Raw genomic sequence first — 26,432 nt, forward strand, 5'->3', positions numbered from 1 at the left:
TTTATAAGAAAGAGAAGGACAAAGACACAAGGCTCAGCTATAGGTCTGTGGCATTGGATTTTTATTCTAGGATATGGGAGGGTGAGAAATATTCCCTATTCTAGCTAAAGTGGTCTTGAATATTGAGAGACAGAAACAGCTTGAAGACTTGTGTCACTGTAAGAGATGTCCACAGGAGTGTGTGTGTGTGTGTGTGTGTGTGTGTGTGTGTGTGTGTGCTGCAAAGCCTAATGAATTTAAAGAAAAGGTCCTAGTACTTTCCCAGAAACCCCAGCTGTGTAATTTTATGGGCTCAGTGTTCTGAAATTCTTTGACAGTAGATCAGCAGGACATACATTGTTGAATAACTACTATTTTCCCCAGTTCCTTGGTAGCAGGTGTGGGTACCAACACCTCACTGATGGATAAGAGCTACTTTCCTAACAGAACTTTGACTTCCTGTCAATGATGATGCTGCCTCCCAAATTCCTAAAAATTAGCCTTGGTTTTGGATTTCTGTGGCCATTACACACAGCGTGGGGCATATTAGTTCAGTTTCTTTTCCTTTTCCTGTATCTTTTAGCATGAGCTAAATCATGGCAATATTTTATGGCCATTTGCTTGTGAAATATTTTGGTTCTCTTGCCTGGCTAAATGTTTTGCTTGGCTAGTGGCATGCCTAACATAATTTTTTAAGAAATACCTTTAATACTATGCTAAAATGCTGCTTTGGAGTTAACAAGCAGAGACTTTGAGGTACTTTTTTTATTTCTCTATTTTTAAATGTTGACCTTTTGTTTTGTTAGAATCAATTTATGATTCAAGGTCAATTGGATGTTTGTTGTTTTAGCTAGTTCTGTCAGCAATGCAAATATCTGAGAGTTAGTTCTAGAACTTTCCTGAGACTGAGCAATGTAAAAAATACCTAAAAATGGCTTTTACAAGTCCATATTAAAAAAAGTTTCTGTGTCACATACCCATCCAACTAGTGTGTGAAATAGCATTGCCTTACTGTGGTGGTATTATGTTCCCCAAAATATTGTGTACTTAATAAATTTATCTGAGGTCAGAGAACAGAAAAGCCACTAGTTAGGCAGTGATAGCACATGCCTTTAATCCTAGCATTCCAGAGACAGAAATCCCTCTGGATCTCTGTGAATTCAAGGCCACATTGGAAACAGCCAAGCAGATGACACACGCCTTTAATCCCAGAAAGCCAGCCTTTAATCCCAGAGAGTGGTGGTAGAAAGCAGAAAGATATATAAGGCGTGAGGACCAGAAACTAGCAGCATTTGGCCTGGTTAAGCATTTGGCTGGTTAAGCATGTGGCTGGTTAAGCTTCAGGCTTTCCAGCAGCAGTTCAGCTGAGAGCCATTGGGATGAGGACACAGAAGCTTCCAGTCTGAGGAAACAAGACCAGCTGAGAAGTTGACCAGGTGAGGTTAGCTGTGGCTTGTTCTGTCTCTCTGATCTACCAGCATGGACCCCAATAACTCACCTCAAGTTTGACTTTATTAATAAGAACTTTTAAGATTCCTGCTACACCTTACAGTTTGGGTCTGCAATCTTAAGGGAGAAATAGAAATATTGAAGTCCACCTACATGTATAGGAGAAATTATTATAATGCATTCTTTCAGAGATCTAGACTGAAATGCTATCGATTTGTCTCATGACAAAAATTATACAATTTTCACTCTTTTTTATGTTTTGAGTAATATATTATAATTTTTTGATTTTTTTCTCTGACAACAAAATTGCTTGAAATAATGGGTTTTTTGGTACTTTGCCTTTCATAAATAATTTAGAAATAACTGTTGAAAACAAGTAAATTAGGCCTTTGTAAATGGCATAAATATGTATAAATATCTTCTTCATATACCTCAGAGTTGAAATGCTATATGATAGACATAAAATGAGTCATTTCTAAGAAAGCTGAAATACTGAGACATCAGTTGCTAAATATAAACTCAAGTATCCTTGACTTCAGAAAGTCTATAAAAATACCTTTAATCCAAGTACTGGGGGAGGCTGAGGCACAAGAACCAGAAATTCAGGCAACCTGGATGAGAAATCAAACAAAATGGATTTTTTTTTGTAATGTAAAAGCATTAGGAAAGATAAAAGACCTCATCTTAAGATACAGTCCCATTGAGGAAAGAGATTCAAAATGGAAATTTGAAATAGGTGTGATTCAGTGCAGAATCATATTTTCAATAATTACATATTAAGTAGTGAATTTAGTATCATGAAAAAATGGATAATGCTTTCTGAGAGGATGGGGGTGCTCCTCAAATCTTTGGGATAATATAGTAACTATTTAGTCTTTATATATGCTTCATACTACATAGCTCCTAAATTTTTTAATTCTTAGGGTTGGAGCTTATGTACTAGTGATATTCATTTATCTGGGAACCAGAGCTGGCTTTGAAACAGAAGATGGTCTTTGGAAAGAGGATATGTTCATAAGAAGCCTGGAAAGCCAGTTTCAACCCCTAGAAAGAACAAAGGGATATAGAGTTTTACCACATTCTTAAGGCCAATAATTCTATGGAATTAAGGAAACCAACCATATCTATGGAATGAAATGTTTTGTAAATGTGGTATTACAATAGAGGTGGAACTCCACATCTGCCCTATGCATCTCCTTTATTTGGCTACTCCCAAGTTAGAGATCTTACAAGAGGCAGGAGGCAACTGCAATAAAGTGCTGCCTGGAGCTCTGTGGATCCTTGTAATGTGTGGACTCTGAGAGGACCACATTGAAAGGATCACAATTTTAGCTTGTTGTTTAAAAGAAATAGGGATTGCTACCAGCATCTTAAACAGAGATGGTTTTGTGGGCAGATCCCTGATCTGTAGAATCTCTGATGACCCAGAGGTTGTCAGAATCTGAAGGGAATCTGCATACTTATGTACTATCAGGAATTATGGAAGTCACCATATTCTAAACATTTGGGGGAAAGAGAATCACATTGGCATCAGTAAATTAAATATGGAACTATACTATGAAATAAAATTTGTAAGTTTTTAAAAGTTTAAGAATATAACCAAGAAGGCATAGGTGAACAAAACAAAACAAACAAACAAAAAACATCTAGTGGAATACCTTAGAGCTTCGTTTGGGAAAAGTAGGTCATAGTGAAGATTTTAAAAGTGTAAGAATGTAGGGAATGATCCAGTCATAGTAGGGCAAGCCTTTAATCCCAGCACTTATAAAACAGTAGCAGGTGGATCTTTTGAGTTCAAGGCCAGCCAGGTCCACATAGTGAATTTCCAGGTTAGCTTACTCTATGAAACAGACACTTTCATAAAAGAATAAAATCAAGGAAGTGAGTTGTCAGACTGAAAATATATAATTAGTATAATGATCATTCTAATAAATATAATATTGTTATAATTTTAGAAACAAGTAAAAATATAAACAGAGGTAGGATCTATACATAAATACAAATAATAAATTTCTCTAGCACTTGAGAGACTCAAGTATGTCTAAGAACAGAAAACTCTAAAGTGAGAGAGAGAAATTTTAAAAGTGATACACCTAGACATACCATCCAGGGCCTCAAAATAACAAGAGGAAGTGTTAAAAATTCCCAAAAAACTAAGGATAATCAGAAGACAGAACGAGGCTGCAGTTGTCTGTTGCTTCAGTAACACCAGTCTATAAGAGAATGTTTCAAATTTGTTGGGACATTATTCTCACTATAAATTACTTACTAACCAACCATTCAATGCCAGAATAAATATTTCTCTGACAGAAGACTAGATGAATGTCAGAACAAATTGTGGGACAAACCAACAAGGAAGGATTTGCTATATGAGAAACAGAGTGAATGAAGGTGCAATAAAAATAGGCCTCAGAATCACACCTAGAAAGTATCCAATTTAGAAAGGGAGATGCTGAGATGATCCAAGCTGGAAATCTTGAAACTTAAATGTAGTCCACAAAAAAAGAAGAATTCAAATACCAGAAAATGATAACTGTTATTTGAGAAGAGAACGTTTTCTTTCTCTAAAAAAGATATGATATTAATAAAGTTGAGGAGAAATTTACAAAACCACAGGGCACTGAAAGTGATTAAACCTTAAAATACAATGTGACATGATCATGTATAGTTAGTCAGTTCACAAAACCTGACATTGTCTGAATATGGCGTTCGAAGTAGTTTTTATTATGTATTATTTAAGGGGTGGGTATTGGAAGGCAGGCAAGTAAAAGTAAATTCCATAGATTAAGAGCTGCTAAAGTTTTCAGTATTTCAAATCAATTGATCAAAATGCCACAGAAGTCTTAATCACGCTAACTGAACCAGAAAATAGCATTCACAATAGACTAAAGAGAAAACAAGAGAGAAGGGTATTGGAGGAAGTGGGAAGCAATACTATTCAATATTAATGCTGATATCCTTTTCCATAGCAGACTATGTGTAGAAATACAGTGTAAGAGTGAGGACATGATGAGGTGTTTAAGATAGTCATCATGATTATTAATAGAATAACACAACAATCGAATAGCATAAAATAGCATAGACTATCTCAAGAAGCAGAAGGAAAGGTAGGGGATGAATAGTTCCATTATGATGCTAGAAGATACTTTCAAAGGTTATTTAACCAAATACAGAAACAAAATTAACTATTAAATAAACATGCCTTTTTGAAAGAAAAGTTAAAATAACATAAAAATGTCTGTTTATGTTTTTATATAAAAGACCTGATTGAAGGTAACGTGCAGCAGAATTCATATATTAATACAGTACTAGACCTACCTCTACTAAATGCAAAGTGCATTCTGAAGCCTAAAGTACTGAAATCACATCACTGAAATTTGAGTGAAGCTAAATAATAAAGATGATGACTTTCATTTTAATCCAATTCTTCTTGGGAGACTTATTTGTGGTAGTTTCCTGGACATCATTTCAGATCTTGTCAACCTATCTGTTGTTTCAGTTGACCCTCCACACTCTGTGGCCATTCACGTATAATTGGCAACATTTTTTCACCTCCTACATTGTACTCTCCATCTTCTGCCTGAGGCCTTCTCTGACCTCATGGCTGTGGAACACCCATAGGCATCCATTAAGTGTTCACATGCTTGTAAACCAGTGGTGTAAAGGAGTTAATGCCCCAAAGAATGAATCTTAAGCCAAACAAGTCCAGGGATGATGGACAGTTTATGTTGAAATTTACTTCAGTTTGGTCTGGAGCAACCCATCTTTTCAGAAAAAAATGTACAATAATATGACCCATCCTCAAATTGTCTCTTATTTATTGTGTCCCATCTTTCATGTCTGCTTCTTGAGCTCATATTCTACATTTGAACACTCATATACACCTTTATTTTAGTTCTGCCTTGAAGGAAGCCAAGAATATAAAACTCAGCATAAGTATATTATAAGAAAGGAATGAATTGGCAAGAGAATACTCATATGTGAGTCTTTATTCAATATTCTGGGAAAAATAATAGGAAATGTTCCTTGTTAAAACTTTATTTTAGTGTTTAGATGTTTTTCCTGCATGTATATTCATACACCATGTGTATCCAGGGTCCACAGGGTTCAGAAGAGGGCATCAGATCTCCTGGAATGGAACTAACAGATGTGGATGCTTTGAATTTAACCCAGGTCCTTGGCAAGAGCAGGCAGTGCTCTTACCACCAGCCATCTCTTTTGCTCCCAAGAATTATTATTTATTATTTTTCATGACAGTGCCTAGAGAGTAACACATGATTCTATCTCCAATAAATGATACTTACTAATACAACTCTCTTGCCATTATCCAGAAAAACTGTTTTTGCACTGAATAAATTAAGAGGGTTAGAATGAATTTATACCATGGGATAAGAAAGTCTAGCTTTTGTACATATTTCATTGCACAGTTCAGAAAATTTTTCCTTTGTGAAGGTGAGAAAAATATAATATTCAGGTAAGGGGAGTCCTTGTCTCTCTGATATTCTCTATGCTGTATAGACCAGGCAAAAGTTTGATGATCAAAATTACATTGGAAAAAACATTTCTATGATCAACATGGGGATTGGTTTCCAGAAAGGAATAACAGCATGTAGCAGTGTATTTTAAGCACATGTTAGATACAGTTGCTATAATGGAAGCAGGACTTTTCTGTAGATATCCATGGCAATATCCAAATAGATTATTATTCCCAGCCATGTGTTCTCTTTCATGGACTGCTTGGATACTCAACTAAGAAACTTACAGACTTAATTATTTTAATGTTAAAGAGTTCTAGGGAACAGTAAGTAATTATCATTGACTACAATGTGGAGAGCACCTGTTTCAAGCTATAGACTTCCAGATACCAGTAATCACCCAGTGCTTATTGATTCAAAAGAACAGGAGAAACTTGCAGTTCACATGACAATTGTATATAGAGAAGGGATTTCTAATTTGCTCTTAAAGGAAATGGTGCCTGGAAATGTAAATACAACTTGTACTTCTGATATCCTCTTCTGTCTTCCATGGCCTCTCACATACACATATTTCCCCACTCACATACACATATTTTTAATAGTAAGTATTCTTTTTAAAAGGAGGCAGTGGTCATCTTCCATAATAATTATGTTTGGGAAAAGGGTAACATACATTATATGAGGACATTTTGAAAATTGTTTTTGATAAACTAGAATAGATTCCTGTTTACCTGAAAACCTGGGGTTCTGAATCTAGGTTAAAAATGTACAGACCTAAGCCTATGTACCAATGTACACAAGGGCCAATTATGTGATTATTTACCCTGATCCTATCTACAAAATTGCACTGTTATGTCTAACAGCAAGCTGAGAGAAACCTCTAAATTGGCTTCTTGTCACTTGTAGTACAGGTTGTTATGATATAGAGTGAAAAGAAGATTCCTAAATGGCTTTCCCCTTTCCTACTGCAAGACAAAGTAAGAAATTTGAAGAAATGTGTTATCTACTACATCACAAAAAGAATTTTTGAAATGAACCACTGATAGACACAAAGTTTGAAGCATTGGTAGCACCATAATATGGTTGTTTATTTGGCTGCCTGACCCTCTTAACAGCAAAGTAGCCAACAGTTGGAGTAGTTGATGGACTACTGGGCTCAATTACACTGGTAGCCCCCAATCCACCTGCTATGTTAAATGCAACCTTTTGTCTGGAACATATCAATACTTCTTGTAAGCATTGGTCTTCTGATGGTGGCATTTTTTGGTTTTTCTTTTTTGTTGTTACTGCTTTTTTCAGTATTTATCAGAAAATGAGACAAGAAGCACAGCAAAGATCATTTCCTACTAATGAGAGTCATATGTTTTTACTCTAGTTTCAAGACCATGTTAATTTTCTTATGTATTGTACTTCATAGAAATTTAATTACCTATAAAGTGTGAAGTATATCACACTTGTGTATCATTTTGATGATTATACTTATTAAAACAATTAGCAATAAAGATGAACAATGTAGATGTCTTATTATAAAAAAAAGTATGTCTTATGATGAGATGTATCCTTAAAGAGTCTGGGACTGCTGTAGGAAAACACTTTTAAGGACAAATCTTTCTACTTTGAAGTATACCTTCCAATACATATGTTCTAAAACATTATCTCATCACATACTTCTTCTACTCACAGCGAAAGAGGTACATAATTTGGTAGGGTTTGGGATTTTTCATTCACATGTATTGTTTCTGAAAATAATAATCAAAGAGGAGTGTAAGGGAGGACAGGGCCTTGAAATCAATTCAGGACACACCCAGACACTAAATTCTTAGCACAAAGGAGACTTATTACCCTTAAGAAGCAAGTAGGAGGCAGGGCTGGAAATGTAGACACCAAGCAGCAGCAGTAGCAGCAGCAGCAGCAGCAGCAGCAGCAGCAGCAGCAGCAGCAGCAGCAGCAGCAGCAAGCAAGCAAGCAATCAGCCACCAGCAACTAATTTTTACAGGAGTGGGTTTTTAAGGAGAAAGGAGGGTATCTCTGTTAGGGTGAGTTGGTAAGTCCTGATTGGACATGTTAGCCAAACAATAGATTTTGATTGTTGGGCCTTGGTGTTTTATCTCAAGAATGAGTGAGTGGCCAAATATGTATGTAACTTGGGGATTATCTTTAGGAATGTAATCTAATGGTTTTTAGCACCAAGATTGTGTGTGTAAAAGGCAAAGCTCGTCAGCGCCATGTTTGCCAATCTTGGGTCTGTGTTTGTCATGCTCCAACTGCTAGAGCCCTTCAAGTGGTATCATATATCAAGAACTAACAAAAGTTTCATTAATGTTAAATCTTGATGGAACCCAAAAGTCCATACAGTCTTATGATACTTCATCTCAGGGATAGCCTTGAGCAAATGAAATCTTTCTGGAACACAGAGCTGTGAATCGTCCACCCACTGTTCTTCCTAGAGGGAAGCTTCATGAACTATGAGTATACATGGATTCCTGACCGGTGATGAATGGTTTATCTGGTTAGTTAAAGGTCAACAAAAGCGAAGAACGGCAATTAGGCTCCAGAAACATTCATTCAAGATGATGGACTCTGGGAAGTAGGGCGCCTCCTCCTCTCCCCTCTTCCTTTTCTTTTTTGTTTCATATCATTGTCCACAAGAGGGCAGCCACTGCAAGCGACACTTGTCTCTCAAGCTGAAAAGAATGACTTGATTGGAAAGAATGAATGATCTGTGAATGTTGATTAGCTTCTCTCCTTGACTACGCATGGATGACAACCACTGCTTTCTGTCTGTTTCTTATTCACAGTGGTGGTCAATCATGGCTCCTCGATATGGCATCATTCAACGTGAATCTAATGGACATTATCACACTGAAAGGGGAGAACTATTTATGTTTAGAATTTAAAACTATTTATGATATAGATTTTTCTTTCCTGTTTACAGATCTGTAGCTTATCTCACATTCTGAAGACTTGCAATATGGCTTATCTATCTATTTTTATTATGCACTGGGTGTTGTTTACTAACACCAAGGGATACATTTATTGGCAAAGGATGACTAGCAGTGGGTGAATAATAGTGGCTTTTCACCAGTTTTACCCTATCCCTCATGACTCAGAGGCAGCCATTCAAATAAAATGTTGGAATAAACTATCCAAGACTCACATGAGCTTACAATTCCAAGAAGACAGCATTCACTGAGAACTCTGTAGATGGTAACTTCTGTACTTTACTTATCTATATGTGATTTGTGGTCATGTCCAAAGAGAAGAGAATATATAGACCTAGAAAGTGATAGGTAGTAGGTATGAAGTCTCCCACTTTGAAGAATATGTATCTATTTCCATATATTTTCAGGTTTGCTAGACTTACAGTTCAAAATGTTAAGAGAAAATTTTTCATGAGAGGGCACAAAAAGTTCTTTTCACTCCTACCTCACATTTTTAGTAATTATATTTTATTGGACTCTTACAAAGACAAAGAAGTTAGTATTTGGATAGGAATATCCCTTACCACTACACACAGCTTCATGTGTTCCTACACAGTGCTATTATGAAAGAACATCTCTACAAGTCCACCAAGTTACTGGAGTGATCTTCTGAATTGAATTTTATAGTAATAATGAAAAGGAGAATATCTGTAATGAAGTTGCTCTTGAGCAAAGTAGAAAAGGGTGCCATCTCTCTAGGGAAGAAAGTCTTGGTTATCCAAATACCAAAGAAACCTAGAAAAATTCAATTGATAGCACAGGATGAGAGACATTTAAATCTGGAGTAAAGCGATAGGATCATAGATGTCAGTTAAAGCTTTAAACCAAATTCAGTGAGACAGCAGATTTTCACCATGCTTTTGTCCTTTTTTTCCTTTATTAAGAATTTTTTCATTCATTTTACATATCAACCACAGATCTCCTTCTCAACCTTCCTCCGGCTCCTCTAAGCCTTGCCTCCTCAACCCCACCCCCATCCTCTCCTCTAAAAAGATAGAGCCTCCCAAAGGGAGTCAGCAAAGCCTGGTACATTCAGTTGGGGCATGACCATGAGCTGGGCTTTTGGAGCAATTACCCACGGTGGGACATCCTTGCAAAGCCTTGATCCGGGGGTGAGGGGCTTGGGCCTGCTATGGTTCTTCTATCATTGGAGGGAATCTGGCTGGCTCAGTCCAGAAGCATACTTGGTTACAAAATGAACTTCCTGGAAACTGTCAGTGAATCTGATAGTTGCAAAGTAGGAAGTATATTTTCTGTGCATTTTTCTGCACCATATTCAAGTTCATGTCTCTTCTATCCTATCACAGATTTATCTAACAATGCTTCATCTCTTATAACTCTTATTTCCTGCTCAGGACTTTGTCCAGTTTCAGAATACTTGATTTTGACTCATATATATGTGTTTGCTTCATGTACAGAAGAGGTAAGGTAATATCTCCTCAGGTGATTCCTGACCAATATGCAAAGTAGGCAATCAGTTCATTGTTCCAGAAGAGATAAGAATTACGTTAATTCTCTTTTCTCTCTCAAAATGATCCTTTCTTACAATTGACAATTTGAAGTACATAGTCATATCTACCATCACTTATGGGGACCAATGCATAAATCATTTATCCATGCTTACCCCAGATAAATGGCTGAGTTGACATTGATTATACTTCTTGATGTTCCCATAGTATTTAATGATCATTCATACTTTGTTTTAGAAAATGTAATAACACATGCAATGCTAGTTAATTTTTCATTACTCTAACAAAACACGTGACAAAAACAATGTAAGGAAGAAAGGGCTTATTATCACTCACAGATTGAGGATGTGTGCTTACAAGGGAGGGTAGTTATGGTGGCAGTAGCATGATGGGGATGGTTACATCACATCTAAAGTCAGAAAGACAAAGAAATGCTAGTGCTCAACTTGATTTCTCTTTTTATTCAGTCTTGGACCCCAACACCACGAGACAGTGCCACCCATATCCAAGGTGGACCTTCCATCCTTGGTTAATCTCTTTGAGAAACACACTTAGAGACAAAACCAGAGGTGTGTTTCCATGATGATTACATAAAATTGGCAATCAAAATTAAATATCACAGTTAGGTTCATTGGCTTTCTTTAATTTCTTATATTAAAAAAGGTTTTATTTTGTTAGTGTTTGTCTGGGTGATTGTAAGTCACATGTTTGTGAATGTCAAAGAGGTCAGAAGAGATCATTGGAATCCCTGAAGGTGAAGTTAATGGAAAATGTTAACAGGCCCACTTAGATGCAAGAGTGGGGAAACACTCAACTTCTGAACCATCTCTCTAGCTTTTCCTTTTCTCTTAGTCAAGGTCACGTTTTCAAATGAATAATTCCCATGGGACAAAAGACATAAAGGCTATAATCAGGAAGGATAGAGACTAGTCCAACTCATTTTCCAGGAGGTAATAAGATGGGTTCTAACTAGTGGTTGTTGCACAGGAAAAAAATCTCAAGATTCACTGGCTTAAAGTAGCCATCAATTTTAACTCTGTGTCTATAAGAGCAGAGGGTCAGGTCAAGTAGGATGGACTTGCCTGAGAAGCTCAAGCTTGAATATTAAAAAGAATGGCTCTGCTCCAGGCATTTGTCAATATTCTTTCATGTGTGCCAAACTAATTTTGTTGTTTATTTGTTTGTTTGTTTCAGTGGCAGATGTACAAGAAGGTAGTAAGAATCACATAAAATATACTCAAAGCCTAAGCCAATAGCTGGTGCTCCGTGCCTTCTATATATACATAACTGGTCAAAGCAGTTAACATACTTAGGCTCCAAATCAAAGGGCAGAGGGACATTTTCTATGCATGATATATCTCTAGCAAGGTAGCATATGTAAGGAGCAGTGAAAACTGAGACTAATCAATCTACCATATGATTATAAAAGAAATGCCAGTGTATTGTCTGCAGAAGAAAAGGATACAAAGTATTGCAGGTAATGATGTCGTTAGGCTAATAGTTAAATTCTCTTCAATGAAAACTGATTAAACTCATATTGTCTGTGTCTAGCCAACATTGAAAGTCAAAGCAATGGTTTGTATATCTCATAAATTGCAGACAAGAATGGAGAAGGCAGAACAGTTGTTTAAGCTGCTAATCTGTTAGTGAATATCCAGATTTTAAAGTTTATACATTCTGACCTCTTCATTGTGACTAGGAAAGATGATATAGCCATAATTATTATGCATGGGAAATCACTCAGTCTTCAGGGTTAAAAAGATTAGAAGAAGAACAGCATTAATGAAATACATTTATTTTCACTGGGGCCCAAGCAATTTACCCTGCAATTTAGAGAGAGCACAATGGGCTTCATGTTAAATAATATTTCTAAAATAGTGAGACTCTTGCAGAGCAATTGGCACTCATTAAAATTCAGTGTTGGGAGCAGCAGGTGGCAAGCAGTTCCATGAAACGATTTTCCAGTGTCCTTCCACAGCTGAAGCAAAGCAATTCATGTCAGAAGAGTCTAGGTCTTACTCCCTGTTGAAAGTGATAGTGTGTGTAACAATTCTTCTATTTTTACATGTATATATTCAAGGGAACTGAACTGAATTATTGCAACAGCTTTCTAAAATGTGCATTTTTCCATCATCTAGTTGAAGGAGAATACCTTCATTTCACTCACTGTTTTGCCTTTGAATAACAATACATTTCATGGTAAAATGCTGCTGCTTTATTTGTCCATAGGATAATGAAAATTTGAATATCTGTAAAAATTATACATATGTAGAATAAAGTGAAGAAATTACTTGGAGCAAAAGACCATGGAAATTGTTACCATTTATCCTTTTCTGGACTTTTACCTAACAGAAGGTAAATATGGTGTGTGTAGTTTATTTCAGTTGATATTTTAATCCTGTCTTCTCTTTTACCAACATAGGAAAGAAAAGTATAAACAGAAATATGATGTGATATTCTTGGAACCATTTGATATAAAGCACAGTGGAAGGATGAGATGAATATTTATATTCATACCACTTCCATGTACATAAAATATTCTTTAAAGAAGAAAGGGCTTAAGTGTCCAGTTAATTGTTAAAAAGTCTGGCCAGTTACAGCTTAAAGTATTATGTGTAGATAAACCATTTCATTATGCTTTAAAAAGTGGAAATAAACTAAAAATAAAAGCCTATGTTTTTGTTTTATATTGGTGCAGCAGTAAATGTAGTCAGGCTCCTAGCTAAAAGTTCAGGTTACAGATGCTGGAGTCAAATACACATAGATTCAAATCTCTACCTGACCTTTTATGCCTGTGTGATGTTGGCATACTAGTGAATTTCTTTCCAAACCTCAGTTACCAGGAAAAAAGTTTAAACAACTTCCTCTGAAGGTTGTAGTAAGAACCAAATGAGATTTCAGAATACATGTCTGACATATAGGAAATTATAGAAAATCCTTGATATTTTGATGATATCTTATCTATAATTGGCAGAGGAGCATGTCTTATGAAAATTTATTCCAAGCATGGATTTCACACAGGAATCAAAGTATCTAAACAGAAGATTAAACATCAAGTAGTAAAACAAATGAAACCAATGGCACATTATTAAGTTGATATACTATGTATCTTTAAAGCACTTATGTATCAAGAAGTTACTATGATTATACATTATTTTCAAATGTTTCAAGCAAGTATGTCTATCCTGCACCCCACAGACCACATGTGGCCTCAATAGGCCCAGGATAGCTATAAAAAAAAGTCCAATACAAATCTATAAACTTCTTTAAATATTATGAGTTTTCATTTTCTTTTTCTTTGTTCTTTTTTGAGACTCATTTTTATAACTTAATTGCAAAGAACTTCAGCATGAAATTTATAGGTGACAGCATCATCCTGCTGCAATGTGAAATGTTTGGACACTCCTGTAAGAGGATTATTAATCCATTGTAGGTAACTTTTCCATGAGACAAACATATAAAAGCAACAGCTTACTAATTGCTGGGAACAGAAGAGGTTGAGGTGTTGGGAAGCCCGAAGCTAATGACATTGGTGACTAGTTCTTCAGAATGGCTTTTGTTTGACAAGTGAGAAGCCTCAGTATTCCCTGAGAATGTGAGGAAGGAGAGAAGCATTGCAGAGGCATCCCTCCCCCAACTCACAAAGCCTGGGAGAGAAAAATCTGTCATCATTTAATTTATAAAAAGAGAACTTCATTAGGTTATACCTTCCATGAAATAAAGTGTACCCACTTGTATACTTGATAAGGTTTGTCAAATTCATATATCCCTGTCACCACTGCCACAATCTAAAATAGGTCTTTTCATTAACCTAAATGTTCCCTTTTGCCCACACATAATTAATCTCCCACCTTGGTCCCAAGCAACTAGTCTCTCTCTTTTCTATCTGTACAGAATTGCTTTATTTATTCTTGAATATTTTTCTCTTAGCATGATATTTTTGGAATTCATCCAAGTCATATCAGCAATTTATGTTGTTTTATTTCTAACATGTACTACATTCATTAATATGCCACAATGTGTTTATCTACTCACATATGGGTAGACCTTAGTGTTGTTCTAATGTGGTTCTTCTATGAAAAAATTCTGTAAATATTCTCTGAATATTTTTATGTACACATGTGATTTCATTTGTATGGAGGTGAAGATGATTTTGCAATAGAATTTGTCATAGTTTTTCGTTAGTATTTATTTGGTATTTGGAACATATTCATGCTGTGACTTATGTGTCGTCAGAGAATTTCCAAGTTTGTTTTCTGTTGCTGTAATAAACACTTTAACCAAAATCATCTTACAAAGAGGAGTGTATTTTACCTTCCAGATTATAGTCCATCATTGTGGGGAGGAAGGGCAAGATATCAAGGCAGGGACTGAAGCAGACACTATGAAAGTGGTGTTATCGTTGGCTTGTTCCTTATGGTTTGCTCAGCTTGATTTCTTATACAGTTTGAGATCACCTGTCTACATATCCCACTCCCATCAGATACCCTGGATCTGGAATTACAGATAGTTGCAAGTCCCTCAACATGGGTACTGGGGATGAAACTCAGGTCCACTGGAAGAAGAGCATGTGTTCTTGACCTCTGAGACATATCTATAGCTCCAAATTTTATTAATAATGGATGTGTAATGGTATCACATGGTTATAGCTTCATTGTTGACTGAAGAAAGATGTGGCTCCATGTTACCATTCTTAGCAGCCTAAATGGTTCCTCTGAAATTTTAGATATCTTGGCTGAGGCTGAAACATTTCAGAACTAACTGGAGAAATGACGTTGAAAATTTTTATTGGAGACATTTTAATGTAGGCTTAAGTACAGGGTTAAGAAATAGTACAGCCCTTGGAAGCAAGTAAGCTATACCCATGAGTGAAATGTAAGTTTCCTTCCAAACTAAAAATAGGTAGAGAGATGCTGTGGGATGTCTTTCTGTCTGCTCTGAGTATGTGTTGCTCTGATTGGTTGATAAATAAAGCTGCATTGGCCTATGGCAAGGCAGCTTAGAGGTAGGTGGGAAATCCAAGCAGATATATGGAGAGAAGAAAGGAGAAGAGGGAGAAGCCAGCCATTGCCAAAAGAAGCAAGATGTGAAAATAGTAGTAAGCCATGGCCACATGGCAGCTTATATATTAACAGAAATGGATTAAGTTATAAGAGCTAGCTAGCAAGAAGCCTGCCATAGGTCACACAATTGGTAATTAATAATAAGCTTCAGAATGATTATTTCATAAGTGGCTATGGGACCTCAGGGCCAGGTGAGACTGAAGAAACCTAGCTACATGGAGATAAGATGAAAACATGAAGTAATGAAGGGAGAGTGGGGGATTCTGAAGGGAAAGTATTAATTTTATCTCAAGGGGAAGCTATTAATTTACTGAGGATTTGTCATATATATCACATTGGTAGCACTGAGTTATATCTCAAAAGGTTGCTGAGAACTCCCCCATAAACACACATTCCTTTCTTCTCATTTTATAAGCAAGGTAACGGATATGACTGTATAAAAGGAGTTGAGTGTAGTAACCACACACCATTAGAATGACACAAGTTGAGTTCATAAGCTTTCTTGGTTAATGAAGTTTCTCTTAGAGAATCCTAGAAAATTGCAGGTTTATGGCTTGGAAAGGGTCAAAGACTTAAGTAATTGATAGGTCTTATATGAGGAGAGATTCAAACATATTTCTGAGAAAGAAGATCCTTTCCCAGGCTTTCCATCCTGCCTCCATGGTTTGCAATTTTAAGATTAATAATTTTCAAATAACTTTAGAAATACTTATTTTTTGTATGTATATCTATATGCTAATTGCATGTCTGATGTCCACAGAGTATGGAGGAGGGTATTATGTCCCTGGACCAAGAGTAATTATGATGTAAGGACCAGATGATTGTGAGTCACTATATGGGTGCTGGGAATTGAACCTGGTCATCTGTAAGAACAGTCAGTATTCTTAACTGCTAAGACATCTCTCCAGCCTCAATTCGAATAATTTTGTTGAATACCATTTTTATATGCTTAAATATCTCTCAGATACGTTGATGAAATTTCTGTTCATAGTTTTGTTCATTAACTCCTTCATTATCTTCTTATAACTGAATTGTAATGGTCATTTTATTATATATCTCAAAGGTTAGTCAGTGTCTTAGTTACTTTTCTATTTCAGTGATAAACATCATGACCAAGGCAACTTATACAAGAATACATTTAATTGGGCTTACCATTTCTGAAGTTTAGAGCACATGATAGCACAGTAAAGGCATAGTGGAAGGAACAGTTGAGAGCTTATATCTTGAATTGCAATCAGGAAACAAAATTGGCACCTGGAAAGTTACTTTTGAAACCTCAAAGCCTTCCCATAGTGTCACAACTCCAATAAAGGCCACTCATCATATTCTATCCACATGGCTTTACCCTCTGAAGGACAAAGTATTCAAACAGAAGAAGCTTTGGGAGCCATTATTATTCAAACTATCATGGTCATTCTCAATTTTGAAGAAGTTCAAAATTCTATGTTTTATTTCATTTTTTAGCTTAGATATGCATATAAGTTATAAAAATATTTATTTTCTTCCAGCACTAAAAGATTTGCTTTTAATTTCAAGTCACCTGCTGAAAGTATGGAGTAAATGTTTACTTCTTTTAAGTGGTTGTACATTTAATGAATTATAATGCTTTTGTTATCTAATTCACTTTTCACCGTTATCTAAAATCAATTGATCAAATATGTGGGGATCAGTTTTTAGAAATTGAAATGTGTCTGATTTTTTTCCCTTGCCTTTGCAATGATGGCCTGATTATTAAGTTGGCAAAAATCAAATGATAAACTCCCCAACTCTAGCATTTATCATTTCAATTTACATGTTTTATTTGCTTATTTGTTTTCAAAAGAAAAATCTGGTGAAGTTTGAAGAATATGTAAAATCTAAAGATTTATGGGGTGATGGTATATTTCTTCACTTCTTGGGAAATTTTTCATTATCCCCAGAAAATTTTTTTTGTAACTTCTCTGTCCTAGACTTAGTTTATATTGTCCTTGATCTCCAATGTTTAAAGATTCACAAAATAAAAAAAAAAGTGGCAATTCAGCTCAAGAAGGAAGGCAAACAGAAAGCTAAGTAAAGACAGTCTTTAAACAAGGAGAAAATGACTAACTCTACCAATTACTGACATTATGTCAAGTAAAACAAGGACTGCTGCTGTGGGATGGTCTGTATGTCAAATTGCTCTGATTGGTCAATAAATAAAACACTGATTGGCCAGTGGCCAGGCAGCAAGTATAGGCGGGACTAACAGAGAGGAGAATTGAGAGAACAGGAAGGTGAAGGGACACACTGCCAGCTGCCGCCATGACAAGAAGCATGTGAAGATGCCTATAAGCCACAAGTCATGTGGCAAGGTATAGATTTATAGAAATGGATTAATTTAAGATTTAAGAAATAGATAGCTAGAAGCCTTAGCCATTAGGCCAAACAGTTTAAATAATATAAGCATCTCTGTGTTTATTATAAGTGGGCTGTCGGACTGCTGGGGCTTGGTGGGACCCAGAGAGAAAACTCTCCAGCTACAGACTGCAAACTGGCTACTGAGATTTTTAAAAGTGTAATCCAATTTTGAACATGACACAAGCTACTTATGTGGAATGTGGGGACAAAAGACCAATCAGGCTGGATTCAAGCAAGGGTCAAAACCTATACATTGGAGTAAATGATTATAGACAGTTTATTCATGGTGCATTGTATAAACAAGGAGACTGGAAATGGAGCAGAAGCTGGAGAAAATGAGATACCAAAAACATGAGCAATTTCAAAGATTTGATAATACAAAAGCACATCTCTATGCTACAAGCATGAAGGGGAAGAAAAGCAGGAGATCTGATAATTCTGAAAGAGAGAATGGCTTGAATAGTCTTACACATATTTACAAGATAATATAACTGTCAAGGTGACACAGAGAATTGGCTTGAGGAGAAAAAAACTTTCTCTTGATCCTGAGGAGCACTAGGGAAGTCTGTAACTTCAGAGAGAGTGATTGATACATGCTTAGATACAGTGATGGTAAAGGAATAAAATTCCTTTACATTCCTTTTTTATTAATATAAAAAGGAAGGAAGTCAACTGTCCTGGAGCATGGGGGAGATGCTAGGCACTAGAGTAAAGAGATATATCTTATACCAAATTAATTCCACCTCTTGAGAAAAATGTAGTTTACTCCTAGATGACTGGTTGTCTCGTATACAAAATGATATGTTAAAATTTTGTTTTCACCATAAGTGGTGAGCTTCAAAAAGCCAACTCATGCACCTGGGATGGATCCTGTTCCTACCACCAGGGAGCTCCTTAAGCAGATCAAGCTACACAGCTGTCTCACTTATGGAGAGGGCCTAGTCCAGTACCATGGAGGCTCCACAGCTGTTCTGAGGTCTCACCAGCTTGGTTTGGATATCTCTGTAGGTTTCCCCATCATGATCCTGATGCCTGCTCAGAGAATCCTTCTTCTCTGTCCTCAGTTGGACTCCTGGTGCTTGGCTGTGGATGTCTGCATCTGCTTCCATCAGTTACTGGATGAAGGCTCTATGATGACAATTAGGGTACTCACTGATCTGATTACTGGGTTAAGTCAGTTCAGACACTCTCTCCACTGTGGGAGGAGGGAGGAGAGGGAGATTTGTGATTGATACGTAAAATGGATAAAAAAATATTATGTATTTAGAGAGTCCCATCATATCTGCACATGATGATAGGAATCTATAATCCCAAGACTTGGGAGGATAAGACAGGAAACAGAGTTAGAGGCTAGTGTGGAAAGAATTATGAAACCATGTCCCAATATAAACAACAACAACAAAATAACCAACAACAACTAAAAAGAATCACTTTCCCTATGAAGCTCTTGATGATGGAACTTGACCATATAGGACAAATGGCATGCTGGGTGGTCATAGTTACAGAGAATTATAATCCATGGGCATCCAACAATCCAGTTATACAGACCTTGTTTATAATCAAAGTCAGGTCATAAGTTACCTTTACTTAACTCCATTTGATTTGTAGTTTTGTTTTCTAAGCATTCATTTTTTTTTTAATTTCAGATGTCAAATATATGCTTTTTTGTGTCATGACCTGAAAATATTTTGTGTTATATGCATGTTTGTATGTGTTATGAGCTCTATGTACATACATGTGCTTTGTATTTGACTTAGCTTTTATTTTCCAAACAGTCTCCTCAAAAACCATTCCAAGACCCAGTAGTATTAAAAAGTTTCATCAGAGGGCTCTGTGTGAAACAAAAAGAACATTTATTTATTTAATTGTTTTTAAACAGAGCTGTTACACAAACACATGCAAACTCCCTCTTTGCCCAGAGGATTGTAAGCACACTGTTTAGCAGAGCAATGCTAGGTGTCTGGTCTATTTGATTCTACTTTATATAATTTGCTATCTTTAAGAAGGCTAATGCACATATTTAATTTAGAAGGGTTGTACTGATAGACCTTTGATTTTATTTCCCCTTTCTCTTCACTTTAACTAACACCAGGAGCTGCTGGCATGCTTCAGAAAGCTTCCATTTGAACACAGTCTAAATCGGTGCAGACCCTTGACCGGCTTAATCTTTTCTTGCAAATGACAATGCAGTGAAACCAGAGAAAGAAAGAAGAAGAAGAAAAACTACTTCTTTTCCTGTTGGATACCTAATAAGTAGTTAGTCTGACCCAGTTTTCAATAAGAACGATTTTCTGATGACCCAACAGGAGTGACTATATCTAGTGAAAGAATAAGGGGGGGGGGGTGAATTTAATCTTTCTTGCTACTGGAATGGCAGCTGCTCCCAGCTGCCTGAATCTGTGAAGGATGGGGAAGACAGAACGGGCTTTCAGTGTGGAGAGAATTTTCCCTTTGAATATTCTAAACGGGAGCTTTGCACATGTGCCTCAAGAACTAATTGTCTAGGTTCCGTCAGGAATGCAGCAGGAGAGGAGCGTATTTCATGCTTAAGACCAGAGAGGAGCCACGCAATACTCAGTGGATAAAAGGCTTGCAGTCCCAGCTGGGAAAAAGAGTCCCATTATCTCCCAGCTGCATAGACATTCCATACGGCTTGGTTCTGCCTGGATGCACAGCATGCCTGGCTGAGGGCTCCAGACAGAGTTCTGCGGAAAAATTGTAAAGATCCCGAGACATTTCCCTGGTAAGATCCGTAAGTACAGAATTGCGCTGTCTGCTACAATGAGAATTTTGCTGGGCAAGCTGCAGCTTTTCTTGCTTTCTCTCCCTTTGTATTAGTATAACAGGTAAAAGCTGGGATTATGTGTGTGGTGGGGGGAGTGTCTGTTTCATTGATGCTGTGTTTTTATGATGCTGATGGTTTAAAAACGTTTATTCCCTGTGAGAGAAAAATGTATTGAATCTGTATCGGGAGATGTAGGATCAAACCAGGCAAAGTGAGACTACATGTTTATTTTCCAGTGTTTCACTAGTCTTTTGCTGCAGTAAAACTAATAGGCAAGACTGGATGACAGTGCTAATTCTGGTACTTTCTGATGGCTACACGCCCTTTCTGTAACGGTAGACAGATCTGAAGATGTGACTGCTATTTTTTTTTCCTCCAAGGGCTAAGGGGTGGGGTTTATAGTATCCACAGATGATTTAAAGGAATGGTTATAAAAGTTTCCTGGGGGAGGGTTTTCACAACAGGAGAAACACAAGAGTGGAGGTCAAATGGGTACACCAAATTTCCTCTGACATTTTGGTTGCACCCGGCTTAAGATAATAGTGTGTAGAGTCGTGCTTCTTCCCCATTTACATCAGCTGAGCCTGTTATGATAAGGATCTTATAATACTTTATGAAAGTTTCAGAAGTTGATGACTTGGGAGCAAAACTTTACAGAGTTCTCAGATTAGCCACTACATATAGTACTAATGTTAACATGACAGTGTAACATTGGGGGTTTGGGGGAGATTGGAATTCATAGTTCTTGTTTCGCCAAATGAAAGCTATTTAAGTTAAAATAATCAACATCCTGACTATGTCTTCTGAGAGGCATTCACGGAATAGCAAATAGAAGTTATCCTGAGGAAGAAAACAGGGAGAGCAGTGGCATTATACAGAATCAGCTTGAAAATAAGGGATTCACAATGTTCTATGGTGACAGTGTTTCTCAAAGATATCTATAAACCAAGGAACCATATGTTGGGTATTGAATCTCTTGTTCTAAGCAATTTTCATTTATCTGATGGATTTGTTTATCATCTTTAAAACCATTGTTGTTGAAATGTGTCGACAATTTGTGTGTATTGCAATCTACAATGAACATATTTGAGCTTTGTTTTTCTAGCCCTCCCCCCAACATGTGTAAATATATACATTTCCACAGAACAAACATATGCACACAAAAAAAGCTGCCACAATTTGTATAGCAAACAGAAATACAGAGTCATTTTATCTTCGATGCTTCACGGATTTTTTTTAGCATAATCATGACTATGCAGTATAAAGACTTTCAATCAAGAAACTTTTATATAAGGGGCTTATATGAGGTTATATAAATGCATAAGTTATCAGCTCTTAGCAAGAAGCCTATCACTTAAAATCAAATGTGCACCTTTATTTCCATTAAGCATTTCTAGTGACTGTCATAATTTTATTTTCAAGAAGTATAACTTTCTATAATGAAACTGAATTTACTTGGTCACTTAGCAGATGATCACACATTTGGTCTGAGCTCTCTGTTCCCATCCCACACAAAATGAATTATGTTTTGAAGACAGTATGAAGTATATTAAGTTGACTATAGGCTTCTAGTCTTTAGATTAGGGAAAATAGTGTAAGCAGACTGATACCTTTTTATTTTCCTTACAGAAAGAAGGGGATTATGAAATATTCACTTAGTTATTTAACTACATATTTATACTGACAATATGTAAAGTAGAGAGGTGCTAGCATAAGCTTCAGTACTTGGTAAAAAAAAAATAACCAAACAAAATATGAAAGCTTGAAAGATAGATCCCATCCTCTAATAATAACAATCATGAGGTATTATTTCTTTACACCTAAAATTCTCATGATAAGATGAGATGGGGAGAAAAGCGCTTTATAGAGAATGGTTTCTTATAATATAGTCTTCTTTCTAAGAATAAGGAGTACTTAGTGTGATTCTATCATCAATAATTGACAGATATCTTTGAAGAAGAAATATATCTTACTCTATAAAAAAAGAAGGTATATGATATAAGTTGCCAAAATTCTGTTATATATGTATTTGCAGTAAAATACTTGTTTTAGGAAAATAAATCTATATATATGAGCAAAACTATGAAAAAATAATGATTTGGAGCCATTTTAATACATATTTAAATGTTAACCAATTCTCAAAATATACATCATTGTCAACAGAATATTGCTGGGAACTCCTCTCAAATCCCTGCTCTTTGTGATCTCTGGAGAAATAATTAAAAAAAAAAACATACAAATATAGTGTAGAAGAAAGGTGGTTATTAACAAGTATAATAGGTACTCTCAATGGATGATTGTGACCAGTGGCTAAGTAGATCACTGGAGAATAGAACTCTCTCAAAGTGTAAGACTGGAGAATGGCCAGAGATATGTTATGTACATTTATATTTTAGACAAGTTTTAACTGATGTCCAAAGTGCAGAACAGACAATTTTCTTAAAATGCTTATTTCTGTCTAGGATACTTATAGACCTACTTGGACTGATACTTGTGGGAGGGGAAATAGTATATCAAGCCACTTGCTATACAGAAGTCTTCTAAGATTAAGGGCTTCTGAACCAGGTTTAGACAATGATCAATTAATGACATTCTTGGCAGTTTAGATGCCATGTTTTCAATCTCAAGGCCTGAGGACCCAGATCCTATGCCTCTGAGAAGTAGATACCTGAAGTTACAGCCCTGTTTTTATAAGCTGTTGGTCATAAGTGAGGAGTCTATTCCTAATGTATGTCTTCTAATGTCTAAGTAGTCAAAGTCTAAACCTAAAATTTCCTTTTCAATGCTTGAGGCTCTGGGATCATATAGGAGGTTGATATCTAGTCCTGGCTATTGTTCTACCCAAATGGGGTGTAGGACAAATTAAGGTCTCTACTTAACCTGATTGTCAAGCCTATTGGGATGCTCAACAGGAAAAATGTAGAACGATCTAAAGGTGAATTGGTTGCAAAAGAAATAAAATTTAAAGAACAGATAAGCATACCAGATTGAGATTAATCATAACACTATCACTATATTATTCATTCAGCCTTTTCTGACAATTTTGATAGTAATATGAATCATATATATATATTATGATAATCATTTCAGAGATTTATATTATTGAAATTATGGTAATTACCATAATTTATTTTAGATTCATTTTAAAATTGAAAGAACTAACACTTTCAAATCATTTACACCCTGATTCATCATTGTTTCTTGCTTGGATGGGTCCCACTTTCTGCAACTGTATAAAGAGACAGTCACAGGTTCACTGTTTGTCCTGTGCCTGATCATTATTTTATTTTACACCGTCAAGACAAGTTATCATTTTAGAATCAAACAGTCATACTTTCATAAAGACATGCATATTTGTAAGCAATATTGCAGATATCTCATATTTAAAGTTGTTACCCAGAAGTTTTAGTATTGTTGAATATGACTTGCTTTTCTCAGATGAATATTTTCATGATTATCAAATTTTAATTTTTGTTAAAATATTAGTATAATTGGTCAGCAACATGTTCTTGCCATTACTTTAAGATTTTTTTTTGACCAAAAGAAATGTAATTACGTTTTACATATAAAGTTCAAGGAAATAATGTAGATGATATGAAACATTACTGTGATGAGATTAAGTACATAATGGTCAAATTAAATTACCCCTCATTTGTTAAAGGAAGTTAATTAATATAAAATATCATGCAATTGTTTTTCATATAAGTTATTAATTGTTAATTTAATAAAAATTAATGTCAGTATATTGCCTATTACAATCTGTAAGTTCCTGAAAAAAAATGAGAAATCAATATCAGAGATTATATAAGCCTAATAGGTAGAGTTCATATTCCAATGTTTCCTTCATTTTTATTAATTTTTTTATTATCCTATGGCATTTCAAATAAAACTAAAAAATTAAATTCTTTCCATATTTGCTATGATATACTTTGTGTATATTTGTACTGCAGGAGGTCGTGTGTACCTCAATATCACTGAAGTAACTGATTCTTGCTCTTTGGAAAGACAGTCATCTATCAAAACACCATTACTGAGTGTTTGATGGATATACAAATAAGATTCTTTCATTGGAGCAATGCTTTCAGCCCTGCATCTTTAGTTTGCCTACCTGATACTCGAGAGCATGGACAAACCAACTTTTACACATTTTCTTTTATTCTTTCTTTCTCCTGGATCACCATTTGTGTTTATGTTGGATCTTAGTTATTCATCTTGCATATCTATAAAAATTATTCAAATTTGTTTTAAACTTTGCATTTTGTTTTATTGTTATCTCAAGTGGTTTGCTATAGTACTATATGATCTATTACAATATTCATCTCTGAAATGCTTTTATTTTCCTCTACAGGTTTAGATGTCTTTATCACTTGACACATTCCTTTGGCTTCTGAATTTCTGTTTCAAAATGTGTACAGAAAGATTATGTTCAGAGATATTAAAACTATGTCAAAGTAGTTTCTCACCACTTTCTGAAAATTTAGCTACTATTCTTTAGATTTATGTTTTTAAATTACATATTTTCTTAGCTTTTTGCCCTTACATCCTTTTCTTTCAAAATGTATTTATGAGAGATAATAGAAAAAACAGAGAGTTTTTTTAGGATGCTATAAAAACTCAGATAGTATATGACAATCCTAGGAATAAACCCTAGGTTACCAGGCCTGATGCCTAAAAAGTAAATGAAGGATTTTTGGATGCTCACATAACCAGCAGCTGTCCCACATGAAACAGATTTACACATTAATGACCATAATAGTGGGAAGTATATATACTAGTGCAGTAAGCATATAGAAATTTCTTCCCTCAAATTTTGTTGTGAAAAGCTGCAAGAAAAATATATTTGATGAGATTTTTAGATATGTTTAAGTATTTCCTACAATCTCCTTAAATAATATTACTTTTGTAAGATAAATTCAACTCTTTGCAAAGCATCAAGACCTTGGGAAATTGAAAAATCCCTAGGTATTTAGAACTTTAATATAATTTTATATCCACAATATACACCTGCCAAATTTGTCATCTTGTTGTTTTGAGGTGTGTGCATTCTCCCACTTGTCAGTTGAGTCAGTGACCTAAGCTATAACAAAGCTTTTAAGTCAAGGATCTTCATGGTGGAGACTTGTAGACAAACCTTTCATTTCTCAATATTCTCTCCTGCTATTTCCCCATGCTTCAGGTTTTTCAGGTAGTATATTATCTTAAAATAAAAGAGAAATATCTAACAAAGACAAAAATAAATAAACACTTGACAAGTTTCCTCTAATTCTCATTAAAAGTTTTTTTTTCTTTTTTTAGTGTTTGGAAACAATGGAAATCTGTTTTAGGTTTTGTGTTCAGCATTGCACCAACAAATACTGTCTCCAGGTTCAGAAAGACTTTACTGTATTTTTTTGTATTTTCCCAACACCATAACTAGATTTTTTCTTTTCTTTATTTCTGTAGAGCAAGACATGAATAAAAATATCTTTGTTTTGTGAGTTTTCAGTAGAAATCTTTCAGTTTTAAAGGGATCCTTACATGAGATTTTTGCTCCAAAATTGTGACCCTTGTGATTTACATCAACAGAAGCTAGTTGTACCTGAAATTGAGGATGTGTGTTTGTGAGTGTGTGTGTATGTGTGTGTGTGTATATGTATGTATGTATGTATGTTTGTGTGTGCATGTCATGATGGAATATGTCTATATACCTTCAGCACTTGGGCATTTTGGGGGCTAAAACAAGAGGTCAGCCTTAGGTTCACAGCAAAATAAATGAGAGCAAAATTCTGTACCCTGGTTATTTAGATTTTAGGTGCCACTTGTATTTGTCACAACACAGCAATGGCCTCTCTTCACCTCAGTTTCTCCATTCATAA

The 26,432-nt window shown here is 35.6% G+C and overlaps 1 protein-coding gene across 6 annotated transcripts in view; it reads left to right on the forward strand.

The window, feature by feature from the left end:
* Positions 1–20,313: 20,313 nt before the first annotated feature.
* Positions 20,314–26,432, forward strand: part of Cntn6 (contactin 6) — a 346,717-nt gene continuing 340,598 nt past the window's right edge. For 2 of the 6 annotated variants that reach the window (XM_076567484.1, XM_076567483.1), the window contains exon 1: positions 20,411–20,535. The gene's annotated coding sequence lies outside the window, so the exon portion shown is untranslated. Of the gene's footprint in view, positions 20,545–20,567; positions 20,639–26,432 lie in introns of those variants that run through there. The other 4 variants (XM_076567479.1, XM_076567480.1, XM_076567482.1 and 1 more) reach the window with 4 other exon arrangements.

The sequence above is a fragment of the Peromyscus maniculatus genome, chromosome 3 (genome assembly GCF_049852395.1).
Source record: "Peromyscus maniculatus bairdii isolate BWxNUB_F1_BW_parent chromosome 3, HU_Pman_BW_mat_3.1, whole genome shotgun sequence".
In the NCBI taxonomy this organism is placed as follows: domain Eukaryota; kingdom Metazoa; phylum Chordata; class Mammalia; order Rodentia; family Cricetidae; genus Peromyscus; species Peromyscus maniculatus.